The sequence below is a fragment of the Protopterus annectens genome, chromosome 7.part0 (genome assembly GCF_019279795.1).
Source record: "Protopterus annectens isolate FY-2018-M chromosome 7.part0, PAN1.0, whole genome shotgun sequence".
Classification (NCBI taxonomy): Eukaryota; Metazoa; Chordata; order Ceratodontiformes; family Protopteridae; genus Protopterus; species Protopterus annectens.
In genome coordinates this window covers 94,506,352-94,527,435 of record NC_056739.1, presented here as the reverse complement: position 1 = coordinate 94,527,435, position 21,084 = coordinate 94,506,352, and positions in this window count along the sequence as shown.

Here is a 21,084-nt window from a genome sequence, read left to right as displayed (position 1 = left end):
ATAGATAAACTTACTAAGCTGGGCATTAATCCCTACGTCATCCAATGGGTTGCTAACTGGCTTACTGATAGAACCCACACTGTAAAAGTAGCCAACTCCAAATCCAGCTCCAGACAAGTGACAAGTGGAGTACCTCAGGGTTCAGTCCTGGGACTGCTCTTGTTTGACATCTACTTCTCTGAAGTACAGGCCAACACTAAGGGACTCTGGCTAACAAAGTTCACAGATGACTGCAAACTGGGAGCCATTATTGAATCCTCAAATGATGTGGATACTCTACAAAAGGGCCTTACAGAAACAGATGCTTGGTGCCAGAGCCATGGGCTCAAGCTCAATGCCAAGAAATGTATAGTTATCCCCTTTGGGAAAAAACATGTATCCGTGAATTACCATATAGGTGGCAGTACACTAAACACCAAAAATGTTATAAGAGACTTAGGGACACAGGTGGACAGTGGTCTTACCTTCGATAACCACATCGCCACAACAGTCAGGAAATCCTTCTATGTGGCACACCTCATCACTAAGGGCTTTTCATCCAGAAAAAAGGAGGTCATTGTCCCACTGTATTCATCCCTCATTAGACCCATTATAGAATACAATGCCCCATTTGGTATGTATCTCTCAAGACATCTGCAACAACTGGAAACCCCGCAGAAATACCTAACTAAAAGAATCACAGGCCTAAAGCAGATGCCCTATGCTGACCGCCTTAAAAAACTCCAGCTATAATCTGTCCCATATCGTCTACTCAGAGGCGATCTCTGCTTAACATACAAGGCCATGTCAAACCCAGAGCTGTTGGTCATGCTACATTTAAAGAAATCCCAATCCCTCAGAGCCACACGCTCCAGGGATCTAAACCTTGTCATCACAATAAACAAAACATGCTGGAGGGATAGGTTCCTGACCCAGAGACTCCCCAGACTCTGGAATAAATTGCCCATACATGTCAAGCAGAGTGCCTCTTTGGCCCTCTTCAAAAGGAACCTTGACTATTGGATGGGAGAAAGGAAATTCACCCCAGGGATCACGTCAGCCGCCCTGCTAGACAGGGGTCCAGGAAAGTAAATAGCGTGGGAAGAAATAGCCAGGGAATTGTTATGGCTAGGCTTGTATAGGCCATAGGGCTGATAGCCTAGTACCAACCTATGAACCTAAAATGGACAGGCGCTCAAAAAGACATCTACGTTTTCGGCTAGGAGCCAGTCACTTTCAATTTCAAACACTGCCTTATGGCCTCACTACAGCCCCCAGAGTGTTCACCAAATGTATGGTGGTGGTCATGGCTCACCTGAGATGTCATGGATTCCAGGTGTTTACATACTTAGATGACTGGCTCCTCACTGCTACCGCCAAGCACCAACTAATCTGAGCCAGGGACAAGACTCTGTCCTTGTGCGCCAGATTAGGAATTACAGTAAATCTAAAAAAAAATCTGCCTTATCTCCATTGCAGTGTATTGTCTGCTTAGGCTCAGACATAGACTCAACCACCATGACAGCAAAACTGACACCAGAAAGGATAGAATCATTGCACAACCAAGTCTGATTCTTGCTGACCAAAGACAAAGTACAGGCCAGGATAGTTCTTCAAGTTCTAGGTACTATGGCGTCCACTATTATTTTAGTTCCCCTAGCCCATCTACACATGAGAGTGCTTCAGTGGCTACTATTTGCCCAGTGGTCAATGTAGGATCTACCCTTGTCCCACCAAATACTCATTACAAACTCTTGCAAGAAGGATCTAACATGGTGGTTACATACAGATCAGCTTTATCTAGGTCATCCCCTTGTTCTCCCTCAACAAAATGCAGTCTTGACCACGGACGCTTTCCAGATAGGGTGGGGGTGGGGCACTATCTGGGAAAGATGGTCCAAGGTATCTGGCAGGATCACAAGAACCACTTGCACATACATTTTCTGGAGATGAGAGCAGTGCTATACACGTTGCAAGTACTTCACAGTTCTCTTCCCACCGGGACAATTACAATTCAATCAGACAAGATGTCTATAGTGTGGTACATAAACAAGCAAAGGGGAACCAAGTTTTACCCACTTTGTCGAGAGGCACAAAGAGTATTGAAATGGGTGATGGACTCTCAACGTTTTCTGGTAGCAACGTACATTCTGGGGAAGTCCAGTGTGATAGCAGACAAACTGAGTCGAGCAATTCTGATGCCTCACGAGTGGTTCCTGAAAACAGAAGTTAGAAGAGATTTTCCGCAGATAGGGCCACCCTTGCTAGAATCTATTTGCCACGTACATGAACGCCAAATGCAGCAATTACTTTGCCCTCATTCCCCATCTGGGGATGTCACCCAGGGATGCTCTGGTCCACAATTGGCCTCCAGGACTTCTTTACACATTTCCACCCTTTCCTCTCATACCCAAAGTGATTCAGAAAGCAAAACTGTTGAAGAGTACCCTGATCCTCATTGCTCCTTAGTGGCTTCACCAAGTCTGGTTCCCCTTCCTGTGGCCTTATCTCTTGGAGGGACCATGGATTCTGGAACCATCTGCAGACCTTCTGATTCACCAATCGGGACAGTTCCATCCTACCATCCAAACCCTGAAATTGACATCATGGCTGCTCCCATTCCAAGAATAGCCAGGTGTGTATCCCTTTCTCCTACTGTTAAACACATCCTCATTTCTTCCCACAAACCTTCCACCAGGAAATTATACTCCAGCAAATGGAAAAGGTTTTCCATTTCGGTGACTAAACAAGGCATAGATTCCTACTCAGCCCCCATAGAGTCTATCCTGTCCTTAATCACATCTATTTTTCAAGAAGGAGCTGCAGCTGTTACCATTAGAGTTCAGTTGGCTGCCATCTCAAATTATCATTTTGGGAACATGGGAAATTCTATTATGTCCCACTCTTTATGTAAAACCTTTTTGAAAGTAGTCCTTTTTCTCAGACCTCCAATTAGGCAACCTCTAGAGCCCTGGGACTTAAACTTAGTTCTGACCTCATTGATTTCTCCACCATTCGAACCGTCTTCTTCATCTGACTTGAAATTGTTGTCTTGGAAGACATTGTTCTTAGTAGCTATAACATCTGCTAGGAGGGTTTCAGAATTGCAAGCTGTAACCATTCGACCTTCATATATTATATTCCATAAGGACAGAGTCTCCCTAAGAACTAATCCTTCTTTCCTCCCTAAGGTATGCTCAGAACATAATCTAAACACAACTATTGAATTACCAGTATTCTTTCCCAGTTACAGCAATAAATCAGAATACAGACTGCATCAACTAGATGTCCATAGAATTCTTTGATTTTACTTGCACAGGACTAAAGATTTCAGGAAATCGGATCAATTGTTTGTTTCCTTCTCAGAGAAAAACAAAGGCTTGCCCATTTCCAAGGTAACTCTGTCTAAATGGCTTTCAGACTGCATTTCATTTTCTTACAAAAGAGTTGGGAAACAATTGCCTGCTAAGGTAAGAGGCCATTCAACTAGAGCAGTATCACCCTCATACGCCTCCTAATTCAAACTTCCAATTGATACCATTTGTGCAGCAGCTACATGGGCAAGACCTCATACCTTTGTCACTCATTATAAATTAGATTTGGCCTCCCGGGACAGGTCATCCTTTGGGTCCACTGTGCTAAAGAGTGTCTTTGCTTGAGCCACCCGGGATAAAGGTGCTGGGGACGCTGTCCCATCTAGCAAGAATTACGACGAGATAGGACTACATAACATTAAGAAGTTATGTACTTACCATTATGTTCCATGTTTGTAGTCCATCTCACCTACATTCTTGCGTCCCACCCTCCTTCCCCCTTCCTGTATCCTGGAGGAACTGGTGGACTATCCATTATGCTGTCTGACTTTGTTATAGTTGTATGTCCACATGCCATGGATAGTAAAACAAAATGCTTTTGTTATATGTACATAGTTATTGATAGTATAATCACTATTATGTATTTAGTTACTTTCTTGCAAACAAGATCTGGGGAATTGCTGTGGTGCACCATGGGATAGGGGATAGCCTCAAGCCAGTAAAAGCTCTCGAACTTTAGTATTGGCCGAGTCAGAGCTGAGGTTCGGTTCCAAACCCATCCAGCAAGAATGTAGGTGAGATGGACTACAAATATGGAATGTTATGGTAAGCACATAACTTCTTATTTTCTCTGGGGCTGATCAGTCCCAGATTTCATTCCCCAATACTTCAAAAGCTACCATCAAGACCTCCATCTTTAGCTTCATCTTCATTGTTTGGTTGATCCACCAGAAGCCTAACCAAAATGAATGTCGACCATATAATGAGGAAATTTCTAGTGGCACAGATTCAGCTAGGAGTCCTCCAGGCCCCATCCCAAGAAGAGGGCTTGCATCAGGCCCAGAAATGCCGTCTATGCTTGTTCCGACATCGTCTACCTTTCTGGAGCCGATGCCTATGGCTCTGAACCCCTCCTGTGTATCAGTGTTGGATCCAGTAGCCTTGAATAACTTGTCTACAACTTTCTCTGTAACTTTCTCAACACCATTGTCTTCAGATATAGTATAGTCCTGGAGCCAGACCATTTTAATTGGAGCCCCGATGGTGGTGTCAGTTCTGAAGTTTTTGGACCTGTCCCTACACCTCAGTGCTTCAATTCTAGATAGCTCTGCTCAGAGGTCCTCCTCAGAGCCATCCACTTTTGGAGTCAAGAAAGCTAAATATTTTCCTGTTTTGAGTAGTTCTTCCTCAGTTCCATTACCTGAGTTGGCTTTTGAGGCTGTGAAGGGGGCTTTGGCTGGACCAAGAAGACTGGTATGCACACTAATTTAGAATCCATCCCAACTGCTGTTGGATGCTGTACATCCTTCCTCTCATTCAGGTCAATATTGCTTGAAGTTCTAGCTCCCCGTCTGACTCTGAGATGTCTCCATAAGAGGCCCTAGGACACAACCCCCAGAAAAGGACTTGCAAGTGGAAGCTTATAGACTCCTTTCCTAAGTCTGTTAACAAAGACACTAGCTTAGATGATGAAGAATGTTCCCCAGTAACCCCACCCCAAGAAGACGTCTCCTTTGGAGACATTGCAGAAACTCTTTCTTCTGATGAGCCTCTGTTTCTTGAAGACTTTAGGTCTGACCCTTCTGTGCCCTGAGTGGTCCCACTTCCTGATGACTTAATAGATCTCATTGCTCAGAAGGCTTTGAAGGAACCTGCTGTGGCAGAGCCTATTCCCCAAAAAATGGATACGATTTTAGTTGCCTCCTAAAGGTAGAAAATATTGCCCCAAGGACATCCAAGTAAATGATGTGGTAGTAGCAGCAGCCACAAAAAGGAACTATTGGAAGAAAGTTCCTCTGCCCATTCCCCAGCAAGGATTCAAGGGCATTGGACAGACAGGGAAATGGACATATGCTTCAGTGACCTTTGCACTTCAAACACACCTGACACATTTCCAAAGAGACTTGATCAAGGAGCTCTCCAAATTTGTTTCAGACAACTTACTTATAGATGTCCAGAAGACAATATACACTCAAATGTCTACCCATAAATCACCTTCAAATGTGGCCATATGACTGCTATCTAACACAACTGATGGTACATAAAGGGCAGCTGGCACAGGTATTACCATGTGACTCCATGCCTGGATATGGCTATGCAGAGAGCTTCAAGGCATCCTTTATAAATGCCCCCCCCCCCATGACAATTCCACCTTATTTGGACCCAAAGTGAAAGAAACACTTACCTGGAGTGAACAGGATGGTAAAACTTGTCTGCTATAGGAATCCATTTTTTACCCCTCAAAGATCCTTTTCTTGGAATCAGAGAGGAGGTAGGAAAATGTGGTTGAAAAAGCCCCAAGGTTTTCATCAGGACACTCCTGGTGATATACCTCCCAGAGGCAGAGGAGGAGGAGGCAATCCAACTGGATGTCACCCATGAGGCAGAGGCAGATTGCAAAATCAAGGATTCCTTAGGCCTTTCACTGAGAAATTTTATCAGCATCCCTGAACATTTGCTCAACTTCTACACTCTGGAAGCAGTCAGGGGACACTTCTCCTTCCATACTTTACATTGGCAAGCCATATTTCTGATTTATGGATGTTAAAAATTATCACCAGAGGTGATACAATACCCTTTTTGGATTCCCCAAAGAAAAGTTTCCTGATACCTAATCAGTTGGAATCTGCAGCAACAGAGGTATTAAAGTTACTAAATAAAAAAGTCATTCATCTGGTCTCCCCAAAACAGTTAGGCTCTGGATTCTATTCCAGGTTCTTTTTAGTTCCAAAAAAGACAAGGGACTCAAACCAATATTTGGATCACAGCAATCTACATCAGTATGTCAAGCAGACAAAATTCCATATGGTCATGGTGCAGTCCATTCTACCTCTATTGAGGAAAGATGATTAAATGTGCTCTATTGATCTTAAGGATGTCTACTATCATATCAATATCCAGAGGCAATTCAGGAGGTTAATGCATTTCCAGCTGGGAGACAGTCACTATCAGTTCAGGGTGCTGCCATTCAATTTCATCACACCCCCCCCCTCAGGTGTGCACCAAGATGATGGTATTTGTAACAGCTTATTTCCAGCTGCAAGGGATCCAGGTCTTCCCATATTTAGATGATTGGCTCATAACTGCTGCCTCCAAGGATCTACTATTACAGTACCAGTCTTTTCTTTTATATCTGGCAATCTGCTAGGGTATACCAATCAATTACAACAAGAACAAACTACTGCCTTCTCAGAGCATAGAATTTCTAGGTTACCAAATAGACATTGCACAACAGGTTGCAAAACTCCCTGTTGCCGGAGTCAGCTTGTTAAGGTCTGTAGCCTATCAAGTGATGAAATGCCCTCAACCTCTAGCAAGACTCATTCTATGACTCTTAGGACTGATGGCCTCTTCCATTACACTGGTTCCATTAGCCAGATATCACATGACAGTCCTTCAGTAGATGTTAGCAGTACAGTAGTCACAGAAATGCCACCCTCTTTACACTAGAATCCATCTTATGCATGTATACAGGAATCATATAAAATTGTGGATTACATCCCAGTCAGTTGTACAGGGCAGATCATTTTGTTCCCCTGCTTCCAAGGCCACAGTTAACCATAGACACCTCCCTTCTAGGGTGGTAGGTGGGGCATTGCAAAGGAAAGACTTTTCAGGGAGATGCGGTCATCAACAGAGGCCAAACTTCACATCAATGTCATGGACATGAGAGAAGTGTTAACATTGTGGGCTTTTCAGGACCATCTACCCAAGGATGTGACCACCATCTACTCAGACAATATGTCAGTGGTATAGTAAGTCAATAATCAGGGTGGACCACGTTCATACCCTCTATACTGGGAAGCCATGTGAGTTTGGCAGTGGGTGTTGTCTTCAGTCCACTTTCTGATATTAATGCATATTCCTGGGACATCCAATATACAGACGGACAAGTTGAGCAAATCTATATTACTGCCTCATGAGTGGTCTCTCAAACAAACAGTGGCATTGGAAATTTTCAGCCACTGGGGCCAACCTTACTGTGATCTCTTTGCTTGCTACCTCAACAACAAATGCAGCAGTTACTTCACCCTCATCCCTCTACAGTGATAGACATCGAGAGATGCCTCCAGGTCCCGTTTGCGCCTTTCCACCAATTCCTCTTATCACCAAGTTCATTTAGAAAGCTGTAAAGTGCAAGACCAGGGTAATCCTCATTGTCCCCTTTTGGCATCCACAGGTATTGTTCCCCTTTTTTTGGCCTCCTCTTCTGCATCCGCCATGCATTCTGGATCCGACCCCAGATCTCCTCAGTCACCCTTCTAAGATGCCTCTACTGGATCTCCATTCCCTAAAACTAACCACATGGTTTCTCCAGTTTTGATGACAGCCAGAGATGCCAGGCATTTTGCCCTAGTAGTCCACAGGAATCAATTAAAAAGACTTACTAAAGCAAATGGCAACAGTTTTCTATTTGGACATCTTCAAAGGGATTACACTCTTTTTCAGCCCCTTTACCAGTGATTCTGGATTTCTTTTCTGAAATTTTTATGGGATGTTCCAGTTATTCTACAATTAAAGTCCAAATGGTCATCATTTCATACTTTCACATACAGCGTATTGATTCATCTGTTGCATCTCTTAAGGTGATCAAGGCCTTTTATCAGAGGAACATTTTTATTGAAACCTCCTGTTCATGATCCGATATGTCCTCTAGATGTTACAGTTTTACTTCAGTCTTTGACCCAAAAACCCTTTGAACCAGCATCTTTGATAGATCAAAAATGTTTTTCTTGGAAAACTATCTTTTTGGTTGCCATTACATCAGCGAAACAAGTTTTGGAACTACAAGCACTTTCACGCAAACTGCCCTTCTTTATTTTTCATAAAGACAAAGTTTGTTTCACTGAGGACAAATCCCTCTTTCCTTCCCAAGGTAGCTTTGGAATCGAACCTATACCAACAAATTGATTTACCTGCATTATTTCTAAACATACCCTATGTACCTTAGATGTTCATAGACAACTCAAGTTCTGCTTATACCATACTAAGGACTTCAGAAAATCAGACTATTTATTTATATAGTTTTCCAAGACAAAGCTTGGACAACATGTGTCTAAAGTTACACTTTCTAGATGACTAGCAAATTGTATGCCATTGTTTATAAGACAAAAGTGCTGTCCTTACATTCTAAGCCTAAGGCTCACTCTACCAGAGCGATTGCAACTTCCACAGCATTCGCAAAAAGAGTGCCTGTCAGTAATATATGTGCAGCAATGACTTGGTCTACATCTCCGACCTTTGTGTCTCATTATAAGTTAGATGTGCAGTCTAGGACTCACACGTCCTTTGGCTCTGCCATGCTTAAGAATGTCCTTCCTTGAGTCCACCCAAGCCTGTTGTATGTAGCTTGGGAATCTGTCTCACATGTTGAATCAAACGAAAATAGACAACACTGGATACGGAAGTTGTCTACTTACCTTAATGATAGATCTGTGTTGTCTTATTTTTGTCTAGTTCAACTCCCCTCCCTCCCTCCTTCCCACTTCCAAATTGTCACTTTTATTTTTCTGGGGATTACTCAGACCTTGTTGGGACCCTGTCTGTCTTTTGTTCCACTTTTCTCTATAGTGGATAACTTACAATATTCTCTCCTTTTTCCTTTCCTTCCAAGATTATTAGAGACCATTTCAAATCATAGGATCATAGGTAGTTACTAGGCTAATGGCTCTAGGGCCGTTACAAGCCTAGCCAGGTTCTGCCCTTATTTCAATGATCAGCAGGCATTGCCCCTGTCCAAGGGGAACGCAGGTGGCACCACTGGGGTGAAATCAGCCAGGAGAGGGGAATTATGGGTAGAGGAGGTGTCAGAGCTCTCAGATCTAGTGTTCTAGTATAACGCACCGAGGTTGGATCCAGCTGGATCTGACGCCCCACATGTTGAGCCAGATGAAAATAAGACAAATTGAGCCAGAAGAAAATAAGACAACATGGATGTATTGTTATGATAAGTACATAACTTTCAATGTTATGTAGTCCAATCTCGCCTACATTCTTACCCGTGGGTTTGGAGCCGAATATTGGCTCCGACTCGGCCAAACTTTTCTAGCTCAAAGTCTTTCTATTGGCTGGGCTAAGATGGTATCCCATGCTGCATTGCTGTATATCCCCAGATCTCATTTGCCACTCGTGTAGCTCGGACGTGGTCTCGCTCTTGGCTGTGGCTAAGTACCTTTTTTCTTCTTCTTGAGAGAATTTATTACAAACAAAAAGCTATTTTAATAGCTATTCCTAGTTTGGTGTTATTTGTGAAAATTTTTTCGGTGTGTGTGTGTAATTGTTTCTGTGGTTTCCCACTAGCTCTTAAAACGGGTTAGGCCCGTTTCAGTTAGAGGACCTAGTCTGTCCCCTTGCTTCCCTGTTTTCTAACTTCTGGTCTAAAACCATTTAAATTAGAGGTTTTAGTCTTAGTCCCCTTTGTGTGTGTACTAACTGCTGGTCTAAAACCGTTTAAATTAGAGGTTTTAGTCTTAGTCCCCTTTGTGTGTGTGTGTGTGTGTGTGTGTGTGTGTGTGTGTGTGTGTGTGTGTGTGTGTGTGTGTGTGTATATCAGAGGATTGTTTTCTTAAAGTTGGTTAGTGGTAGTTTTTTTCCCATGCTCAGTGTGGTGTAGTTTGTGACTGTTTTTCTCCAGTCGGTTGAGTATTTGTGACCTTTTGTCTTGGTGATTGTTGGTAATTTCTTAAGATGTCTAAAGATTCTAAGGAGCACAAGCTCTCAGGCTTCAAGAAATGTTCAAAGTTTGGCTATAAAATGTCCATTACTGATGGACATTCGGTATGTGTTTATTGTCTGGGAGCAATCCATCTGCAGGAGTCTTGCAGCTTCTGTCATGCATTTAGTTCTAGGGTACTTCAGGAAAGAAAGAATAAGTTAATTCTGAAGGGACTTTTGAAACTCTCGCTTGAAGAGGGTCTGGAATCTGCTTCCAGCTCTAAATCTAGATCCACTAAATCAAAAAAGAGGTCTCCAGCTCCTTCAGTCTCCTTGGAGCCTCCGGAGAAAGTAATTAAATTAGCTTCGACATCCTCGGCTCCACTGTCCTCGGGGCAGCAGGAAGTGTCGGTGATGATGGAACCGGCGTCGGCTTCAATTATATTGGAACCTATTCGGAGCCAATCGCCTAGAATTAGGCAAGTATCACCTGAGTGGAGATCTCGAGCTCCCTCCCTGTCCTCCAAATCCTCCAGGACACTATCGGATGTGGATGTCGATAGGGTGGTGCAGAGACTCCTTCAGTCACCGGTTTTGGCTAAATTGTTCTCGGCTCCGTCCCAGTCGGCCCTGGAGACCATCCTGCAACCTACTTCAATTCTTCCTCCTCCGAGCGCATCCCAGCCTTCGGAGCCGGAGTGCTCAGCTCTGTGTGATGTTTCCAGGTCAGTTCCGATGGCCCCTCCTGGCTTATCAGTACCAACGTCGACTCCGACCCTGTCGGTGCCATCCACGGGATTCAGGACTCAGGATTCTTCAGTCGGGCCTGAGGGAGAGTCCTTGGAACATCTCTCAGTTCCTAGTCTCCCTCGCGGTGCTTCCTCCTGTCGTGGCCTCAGAGGCTGGTTGCTCTTCGGGTTCAGGGGGGCCAGCCTTTCAGGCCATGTGGAGTGCGCTGGTCAGATCGTCAGCGACATCATGCGGGTCGGTCATTCTGTCCCCTACCACTCCGGTGCAGGTCTCTGATCACTACCTATCTTTAGACAGTGGAGCCCCAAGGTCTCAGGGTACCCCCATGAGTGGTCCCCAGGTTTCTGAGGGCCCCTCAGAGTGTTTGCCTGAGGGGCCCCCCCTAGAAAGAAAATGTGCAAGGAAGCACATAGATTCCAAGGATGAGTCTCTCACCTCAGATACTGACCTCGAGGAATCGGAGGGGTTCCCCAAGTCATCCTCTGAGGATGTTTCTTTCTCTGACATCCTAGAGATATTGAAACAAAGAGATGACTGGCCATCAAAAGCCACCTCCAAGGAGGAGTCGGTCTTCCTGAAGGCCTTCGGTGCTCAGCCCTCCTGGGTGTCCCCACCCTTCGACGAGCTCCTGGATTTGTTTTGTCGGAGGGTGTGGGAGAATCCTGATTCTGTGGAACCTGTCCCCAGGAAACCCAATAAATTTCTGTCTGCTCCCCCGGGTAAGGAATTTTTGTCCAAGGGAGTCCCTGTTGATGCCATGGTGGTGGCAGCAGCCACCCAGAAGGAATTAGCCGAGACTTCTTCCTCCGTCCATCCTAATAACAAGGAGTCTAGGACCATGGACTGGTACGGGAAGCGTACCCTCTCTTCAGCGACCTTTACCTTACGGTCGCTGAACTACTTATCTCACTTTACACAGCTCCAGAGAGATCTCCTCAAGGAGCTTGGAGATACTCTCACGGGTAACGTTTCTGAGGCGGTGGCCAGACGGTTAACACCCAGATGGCTATCCTCAATTCCATCGTTAACTCCTCCATGAGGCTGATTTCATGTGCAGCCGAGGGAGCGAGTAGGGCAGCAAGCTCAGGAGTCACCTTTAGGAGGCAGGCCTGGATGCGCCTTTGTCATTTCGCTGAGGCCTTCAAGTCTTCATTCACTGACGCCCCCTTTCATGGTTCCTTTTTGTTCAGAACCAAGGTGAAAGACACCCTCACCAGGTGCGAGCAGGAGGGAAAAACTCTGTCTGCTGTAGGGGTTCGTTTTTCCCTTCCCTCTAGGCCTTATCCCAAGGCCCAGAGGGGTGGAAAAATGTGGTTCAAAAAAATCACAGAGGTTTCTTCCCGGTGCACAAGGTGAGCCCTCCTCCAGAGGCAGAGGAGCGGGAGGTTATTCAGGAAGATGCTGCCCTAGAGGGAGAGGAGGTCCCCGCAACTAGGGAGACCGTGATTCCTTTTGCAGTTCTCCCTACCATCGCTCCTGATGGGAGGCCCGACTGTGCGTTTCTGGAGCCAGTCGGGGGTCGAATATCGTTATACCCGGAGGCCTGGCAAAACATCACCCAGGACCAATGGGTTTTACGAATAATTTCCAGAGGTTATGTCATCACCTTTTCATCAGATCCCCTTCCAGTTAGGAAAATCCTGGACGTTCCACCCAGTCAAAGGGATTACGCGGCTTCAGAGGTTTCAAAGCTGCTAGGAAAAGCAGCCATCCAGCATGTCCCCTCAGACCAGATCAGATTAGGGACTTACTCAAGATTCTTTTTGGCGCAGAAAAGAACAGGGGACTAGAGACCCATATTGGATCTCAGCCGATTGAACAACCATGTACAAAAGTCCAAGTTCCGTATGGTCACATTGCAGTCAATTCTCCCATTGTTGGGAAAAGAAGTATGGATGTGCTCCATCGACCTCAAGGATGCTTACTACCATATCAAAATGGACAGGGCATCCAGGAGTCACCTACGCTTCTGGCTGGGAGCCAGTCATTTTCAGTTTCAAGCCCTGCCCTTTGGTCTCACCACAGCCCCCAGGGTGCTTACCAAATGTATGGTGGTGGTGACGGCTCACCTGAGACGTCAAGGATTCCAAGTGTTTCCTTATCTGGATGACTGGCTCCTCACTGCCACCACCAGGCATCTACTAATTCAGACCAGGGACGCCACCATCACTCTCTGTCAACAGTTGGGCATAACATTGAACTGGAAAAAAAATCTGTCTTGTTGCCCTCACAGCGTGTCATTTTTATAGGTGCAGAACTAGACACTGTTCAAATGTGGGCGTTTCTACCACAGGAAAGAATCAGAGCCTTACAGCAACAAGTTTGCGCCCTGCTCCCTCTGAGAAGAGTGAAGGCAAGATGGGTTCTCCAACTCCTGGGGACTATGGCTGCGACAATTATTTTAGTCCCTCTAGCAAGATTACATATGAGGCTCCTTCAATGGCTCCTCTTTGCTCAGTGGTCTCTCCAAAGGCTTCCACTTTCTTACCCTATTCTACTCACGGACAGGTGCAAACAGGATCTCAGTTGGTGGCTTTGCACCAACAATCTGGACATGGGGAAACCCTTCGCTCCACCGCCCCCAATTGTCACGGTGACCACGGATGCCTCCCAGATTGGGGGGAGGGGCATTATCTAGGCAGGACAGTTCAAGGCACGTGGCAAGAGCATGAGATACATTTTTATATCAACGTCCTGGAGATGAGAGCTATGCTACTTGCATTGCAGGCACTTCAGAGCTTTCTCCCTCTCGGGACTATTGCAATCCACTCGGACAGTATGTCAGTGGTGTGGTATCTGAACAAGCAGGAAGGAGCCAAGTCATATCCCCTGTGCAGAGAGGCCATGTGAATGTGGCAGTGGGCAGTGTCTTCCCAACGTTTTCTGGTGGCAACCCACATTCCGGGGAAGTCCAACGTGATCACAGACAGGCTAAGCAGAGCTATTCTGATGCCTTACGAGTGGTCCCTGAACCGTCTAGTTGCGGAACGGATCTTCCACAGATGGGGTCAGCCTTGCTGCGACCTTTTTACCAGCCCTCTCAATGCCAAATGCAGCAGCTACTTCACGTTGATCCCACCTCAGGGGGAGTCACCCAGGGACGCTCTAGTCCACGACTGGCCCTCCGGTCTGCTATATGCTTTTCCACCAGTTCCCTTGCTGTCAAAAGTGATTCAGAAAGCACAATCCTTGGGAAGCAGAATGATTCTGATTGCCCCACACTGGCCTCATCAGGTTTGGTTCCCCTTTCTCCATCCCTACATCGTGGACGCGCCTTGACTTCTGGACCCCAACCAGATTTGCTGACACACATGTCAGGGAAGCTCCATCCCTCTCTGCTGACCCTCTGGTTGACAGCCTGGCTACTCCACTTTCATCATTAGTTAGTTTTCATCATTTTTCACTGGAGGTAGTTCATATTTTATGATCCTGTTATAAGCCCTCTACTAGGAAGATTTATTCCAGCAAATGGAAGAGATTTTCAATCTGGGCTCATACCCAAGGGATTGACCCTTACACAGCTCCAATTGCTTCTGTTTTGGAGTTATTGTCTATGCTTTTTCATCAGGGCTCAGCATCCACCACCATAAAAGTCCAATTGGCGGTGATTTCTAACTTTCATGTTGCTAATGAGCCTAGTCTGATGGCTCACAGACTCTGTAAGGCTTTCCTGAAGGGCACTCTGTTACTCTGTCCTCCCGTTTCGGAACCTATCATGCCTTGAGATTTAAACTTTGTTCTACCGGCTCTTACTTCACCACCCTTTGAACCTGCAGCTAGTTGTGATTTAAAATTCTTGACCTGGAAGACTGTCCTTTTAGTAGCCATCACATCAGCCAGACATGTTTCCGAGATTCAAGCTCTTTCTATAAACCCCCCATACTTGATTTTTCATAAGGACAGGGTTTCTCTCAGACCGAACCCTTCCTTTCTTCCCAAAGTGGCGTCTATCACTAATCTTAATCAATCTATTGAGTTGCCAGTGTTTTTTCCCCAGTTCTCAAACAAGGCAGAATTTAAATTTCATCAATTGGATGTACACAGACAATTACACTTTTATCTGCACAGAACCAAAGATCTCAGAAAATATCAGTTGTTTGTTTCCTTTTCAGAAAACAGAATTGGGCTTCCTGTCTCCAAAATCACTCTGTCCAGGTGGATATCCAGTTGCATCTCTTTCATTTATTCTTCAGGGGGTAAAGATCTACCATTCCCAGTTAAGGCTCACTCTGCTCAGTCTGTATCTACATCTACAGCCTATCAGGCCAGATTGTCTCTGGATAATATTTGTGCTGCAGCTACTTGGGCATCTCCTCACACTTTTGTTACTCATTACAAGTTGGACATGGTATCTAGGGGCAGGTATTCCTTTGGTTCCACACTGCTCAGGAGTATTTTCCACTGAGCCTCCCAGGATTTAGATGCTGGGGACGCTGTCCCACGGGTAAGAATGTAGGCGAGATTGGACTACATAACATCAAGAAGTTATGTACTCACCATAACGTTCGATGTATGTAGTCCATCTCGCCTCACTTTCTTACTTACCCCCCACCTTCCCCCTTCCTGGAGGATCTGGAGGTTAGGACTGGTTTTCAGAGCTCCCTTAACTCTTGGTTTGCTCTTCCTTTCCTTGGGTGTTGTTATGCATGGAATATGTGTGTTGGTGTTCGCAGCAAACTAGATCTGGGGATATAGAGCAATGCAGCATGGGATACCATCTTAGCCCAGCCAATAGAAAGACTTTGAGCTAAAAAAATTTGGCTGAGTCAGAGCCGATATTTGGCTCCGAACCCACGGGTAAGAATGTGAGGTGAGATGGACTACATACATCGAACATTATAGTGAGTACATAACTTTTTGTTTATCCACCTGTGTCAATGAATGCTGTCTCTGATGAACCATTTTCTTGATATAGGTACTAGACAACAGAGATGATCATGCATGGTTTCTATCACTTGTGTCATTGCCACTGGATACTGTACAGCTGCGGACCTCATGCGGGTTATCCCTCACATGTCACTGACTGCCAAGTTAAGGTGAACAGTTTAGCTATTTTTTAAACAGTTGATGCAAAAAAACACAAAAAAGATACTTTATTTACTTATTTATTTAAATAGCTATAGGGCTGTCTTCTTGGTAAGATACCAAGTTATCTTAGTGCCTGACATTCTTACATTGCTACTGAGTGCCAAGATAACAGGGTACCCAATATTATGAGATTAATTATTTTGCATAGAGAAATGAAGGCCATTGTGATGGACTAGCACCCCCATCCAGGAATAATTTCTCTACTTTGTACCCAGCGAGTGTTGGGATAGGCTCTAGTTCCCAGCATGACCTGAATTGATTTAAGCAGGTTATTAGAGAATGAATGGAGTAAAAACTTGAACAAATGTTGAATGGACAAGTGTGGAGTGGAAGAAATATGGCTTGCATGATAAACTACTTGCATTCATAAAAGATTATTGTGCATTTACTGCTCTGCCACATAAAAAAACACTTTTACTATACCATGAATAATGAGACTTTTTGTGGTGCTTTACATGTAGACCTGACCAAAGCCTTAATGTTGAATTTTATATCTTCTTTTCCTTAGTTGTGAGCCTTCTTTTGTCTCCAACCAAGTTATCTGCAAGAGCTGACTGATTACATCTTGAAAGGTGCATTATCAAGGCCAGAGTTCCTCAAATATCTCTGTTGGCACTTCTTTTTCCTTCTTCTTCTTCTTTATAAAGCATAATTCCCCTTATCATCACATAAACAGATAAGCTGGTTATTTTTAATCTAAAAGCTTTCTTTCCAGCATCTGACGTACATCCCCTTCTAACCTGTGGGCACACAACAATCTTGTCAGTAAAAATTTCTCTAACAGAAACCCTATAATGTATAGCACTGCTTGCAAGCTGCATATTTTCCATAAGAATTGAAAAATTCACTATAATAGTCATTAGCCCAAAAAAAAAGTTACTTACCTTAAGCATTTAGATCTCTGGATGGACTCTGCAATTTTAGGACTTTTATAACTTGACAGTGTATATTCTAAAATCATCAAGCAAAAAAGAACTCCCTTCTCCTTTGCAAGTTTGCATTCCCCTGAAGCCAAAGTAGAACAAGTCAAGTTTTTTTGTTCCTCAGTGTGAAAATTGACTTCATTTACTTGCTAAAGCTTCCGTAGTTAACTACTTCTCATAAATATATGCTGAATGGTGATACCTGTATTTCATTTTATGGCTCTCACACCAATTTCTCTTAGCAGAACTGACTTTTCACCATAGGAAAAAAATAGCTTCTGTGTATCAAAATACTTTCTTTACTACAAATGTTTGGCTCACTTTGAAAGTATTCTAAGAAATAAGCCAACACGGGAATGGAGAAAGCAGATTCTGCCAATAGGAATGACTGCAATTAGGAATACAGACAATTGGCAAGAGGGGGCTAGAATTTATTGAAGAAAACTGGTAAAAGAACCAAGGTATTGTGAGCAAATAATTAGAGAGGGAAAGGCAATAGAATGGGAGGAGGCCAAGAATTTATTTGGACTGCAGGGTAGAGATCGCCTTCCTTCTCAAGGATTAATATCAGAGTATAGGCAAAGAGAAAGAAACTAAGTGAAAGACAAGCACTGGTAGAATTTTTTTGAAGAATCTAGAACAGAAGCTGCTGTTACAAAAGGAATAATTGATAGAGCATACAAAATGTTGCATGATAACTATAATAATCAATCAGAGGAGGTTAGAAACAATTGGGAAGAGAGATTGGATAAGCAGTTCACAAAGAAACAATGGGCAGATATATGTATGTCTCACAAATATGCCACAAAGTATAAAAGATTTAGGATCTTTGCTTGGAAGTGTTTACATAGGTATTTTTATACCCCAAGTAGACTCCAAAGATTTTTTCTGTGGGTAAACAGAAAATGTTGGACGTGTGATGGGGAAGAAAGAGGTAACTGGGAACGTATTTTTCTGGGAGTGTTATGAGTTGGCAGACTTTTTTTGTTAGAGATACTGGGTGAGCAAATTAGTGCAACTAAAGAAATTATTTTTTAACTATGTTACAGAATCAGAATTACCTAAACACATTAAGGCCTTGCTGAGTCCAATTATGGTGGCTGCCATAAAAGCAGTTACTAGAAAATGTAATTCAAAGTCTAAATCAGCTTTACTAGAAGTAGTGAATACAATAACCAAGATAAAACAACTGGAATTTGGATCTTTAGAAAAGGGTAGGACCAAATTACATAGGAAAAAAATGGGAATTGTGGGAACAATACATGCAGAGGAGGAATGAGGTTTAAAAGAAAGCAGGATTTGAATGAGCTATGTAATGTCTGACTGACATTGACTAACTAGATTATAAGTAATGTATAATGTTTGCAACTACAATTATGTCAACATGGTTTGTGATGTTTAATGTCTGCACCTAAAATTATGTCAATATGGTTTGTTTTCATTTATAAAGATATATGATTGCCTATGGTCATACATGATCATTAAAGATGCTTCTTGTTTAAAAAAAATGTTTGGCTTACTTTCTCATCTTTCTTTTCTCCTTCAGGAGCATGCAGGTCTTCTTCCTCTCTTAGCAATATTTAGTGGTCAGTTATTCCTACAAACTGGTATCTGGAAGTAAAACCTTTTTTCACTAACCTTGCATGGGGTGTGTTTTAGAGGCTGGATTGTCATTATGTTTCAGGAAGTCAGGATTTTTTTTTCATTTTGCCTAAATCTCTGAGTGTCAGAATGTCCAAGTACTCCAGAGATGGCTTACACATGGTATCTTTCTGTAGGCCCCCCCACCATACAGACAGCTGATAGGCACACCAAGAGCCAGCCTCATGCTTCAACCAGAGTGTAATCCTGCAGCAGAGAGTTGCAATGCCTCCTGAGACAGCAGGGAAGGCTACCTTCTACTCCATCCTGCCTTCCCAAGCCATCCTTCCAGCTGCTGACTTAATAAAGTGAACCTTGAAAGCTGCAGTGAAGTTCAGATACTATGGCACAGCACCAGCTAGCTACACTTAAAGAGTTAAATCCTCTGCTAGCCATGATGGCCAAATATGAGACCGACTCCCACACCACTTAAAATATATCAATCAGCTACCTCACTTTGTGTTGACACCTAACAATTACATATAAACATTTTCTCAGTGCTCAACTCCTTACTTGTTCTTCCCTTGTGCAACTTTTGTTTATACTCATCTACTTCTGTCATTACTAAAATTTAAACTTTCTACAGACTTCACACTAACTCCACAAATCTTAGTAACTCATTTCCTCCAGAATAATAACTTTTTCTCAGTCATACCTGTCTCCCCAAGGCTTTCTCAGAATTGTCACACTATGTTTCCTTGTTCTGCCTTTTTTTAGATGACATCTTTTATCATGTAGCAGTCTTCTTCATATATGTGCAGCCACAAGTATAAACAAGTGAAAGGTATATATTTACTTTTAATTTTACTTTTATTGTGAGTTAAGTTCAGTTTTAATTTAGTACATTTGTGATAACTGTGTCATGCTTATTTTAGATGCATGATGCTTCAGGGTTACATGGGTTTCATTACTTTCCTCCCAGGCTGAAGCTGAAAAGGGCCAATTACAATCAGTCCAAATGAATGAATGCAGTTACATGAGCTGGTACCAGAAAACAAGACACTATGTAGTCACAAAGGCATTTCCCAGTGCTAGGCTAGTGGAAAAAGGAGACAATTTAAATAAAGAGTATGTTTTCAGAATGCAAGATTCTCCTAGTATTGTGGCCACAGTCAAAGATAAGAATAGTATTTTTATGTGCATTGTACTGAATGGGTTGTAGTTTTTTGTAGATCTCATATGTTATACAGAAGTGCTTTTTTAACTTAGTTCTGTATATCCGGACATCTGAGCATAAGCACCACAGAACCATCTATATTGCTTTTTTCACTTTTAAAAACTAAAACAAATGAAATGTAAAACAGCCACATCCCTCAACTGTACAGATTTTTGCCAAATGTCCAGATATTTGCCTCAAGTTTTTGGTCTGTTCCTCATGAAATCTTTGGTGTACTGGCAAATAATTGAGGATCGAAGTCAGAAAATAATGACTGACATTTGAGTTTCAGACCTCATACACTTCAGAAATTTCATGCTAATGCAAAATCTGTTATTCTAACAACTTTCTAAGTTTATAAGAGCAATATTTAAAAATTGTCCCTATTTCTGAGCCTTTGTCCCACATTATTATAGGCTTTGTCCAGATTTCTTGCACCTAGAAGCTGAGAGCTATGAAAACAGCCAGGAAATTGAGACTCCAACAATCAAACATTGCAGTATTTATAAGATCTTGAAGAAGCAACAGAATATTTTCCTGACTTCACTAAAACGCTAGGCCTGTAAACTGTAGACTTGAATAGACTGACAGATGTTTTTGTCTTCTTTGTCCTAACGTTTGATATTTCGTAACAGGTCATGAGCTGAACTTCTCCCTCTAAAAGGACATAAGTTTAATAGTGTGAGTCATTGAATCATTCAGCTTCCTGATATAAACACCCCTCCCACACAACAGCTGTGCTGGATTCAGAATATCCTTCTTAATGAGGAAATCAGATTTAGTCATGAGAAGCAGTTAACTAGTGCAAGGCTAAACATAGTTTGATGAATCACTTTGGTATATTAGTTACTTATAGCTGGACTAGTACCTTCCCCTTGGCTAGGGGAAAGATACATTATAGCACATCAATGGACTGAAATTAATATGAGATCAGGTATTCTGACAAACTGTATATCTGCTTACACACATTTATCTTGCTAAACTTCTTATGACTTAGGAAAGTATTGAATGTCTGACAATAGAGAAATGGGATGTTACTGCAACCAGTTGTTTACCATTTCCTAACCAGTATATGGATATTATCATGGCAAACTAGAGAGAACTTCCCAGTAAAAATAATTAAATTATTCCTCTTATTAAGTCAGTTGTTTTATTTATTTACTTTCTTTTTAACCTGAATAGTGCAGAAGCTGCGGTGGTGCAGCGGTAGCGTTGTTGCCTCACAGCAAGAGGTTCTCCCATTTGATTCTCGGCTGGAGTGCAGGGAGTGCCTTCTGTGTGGAGTCTGCATGTCCTCCTCACGGTTGGGTGGCATTCGAAAGACATGCGTAAGGGTGTGCCTTCGTTGAAGGTTGGATGT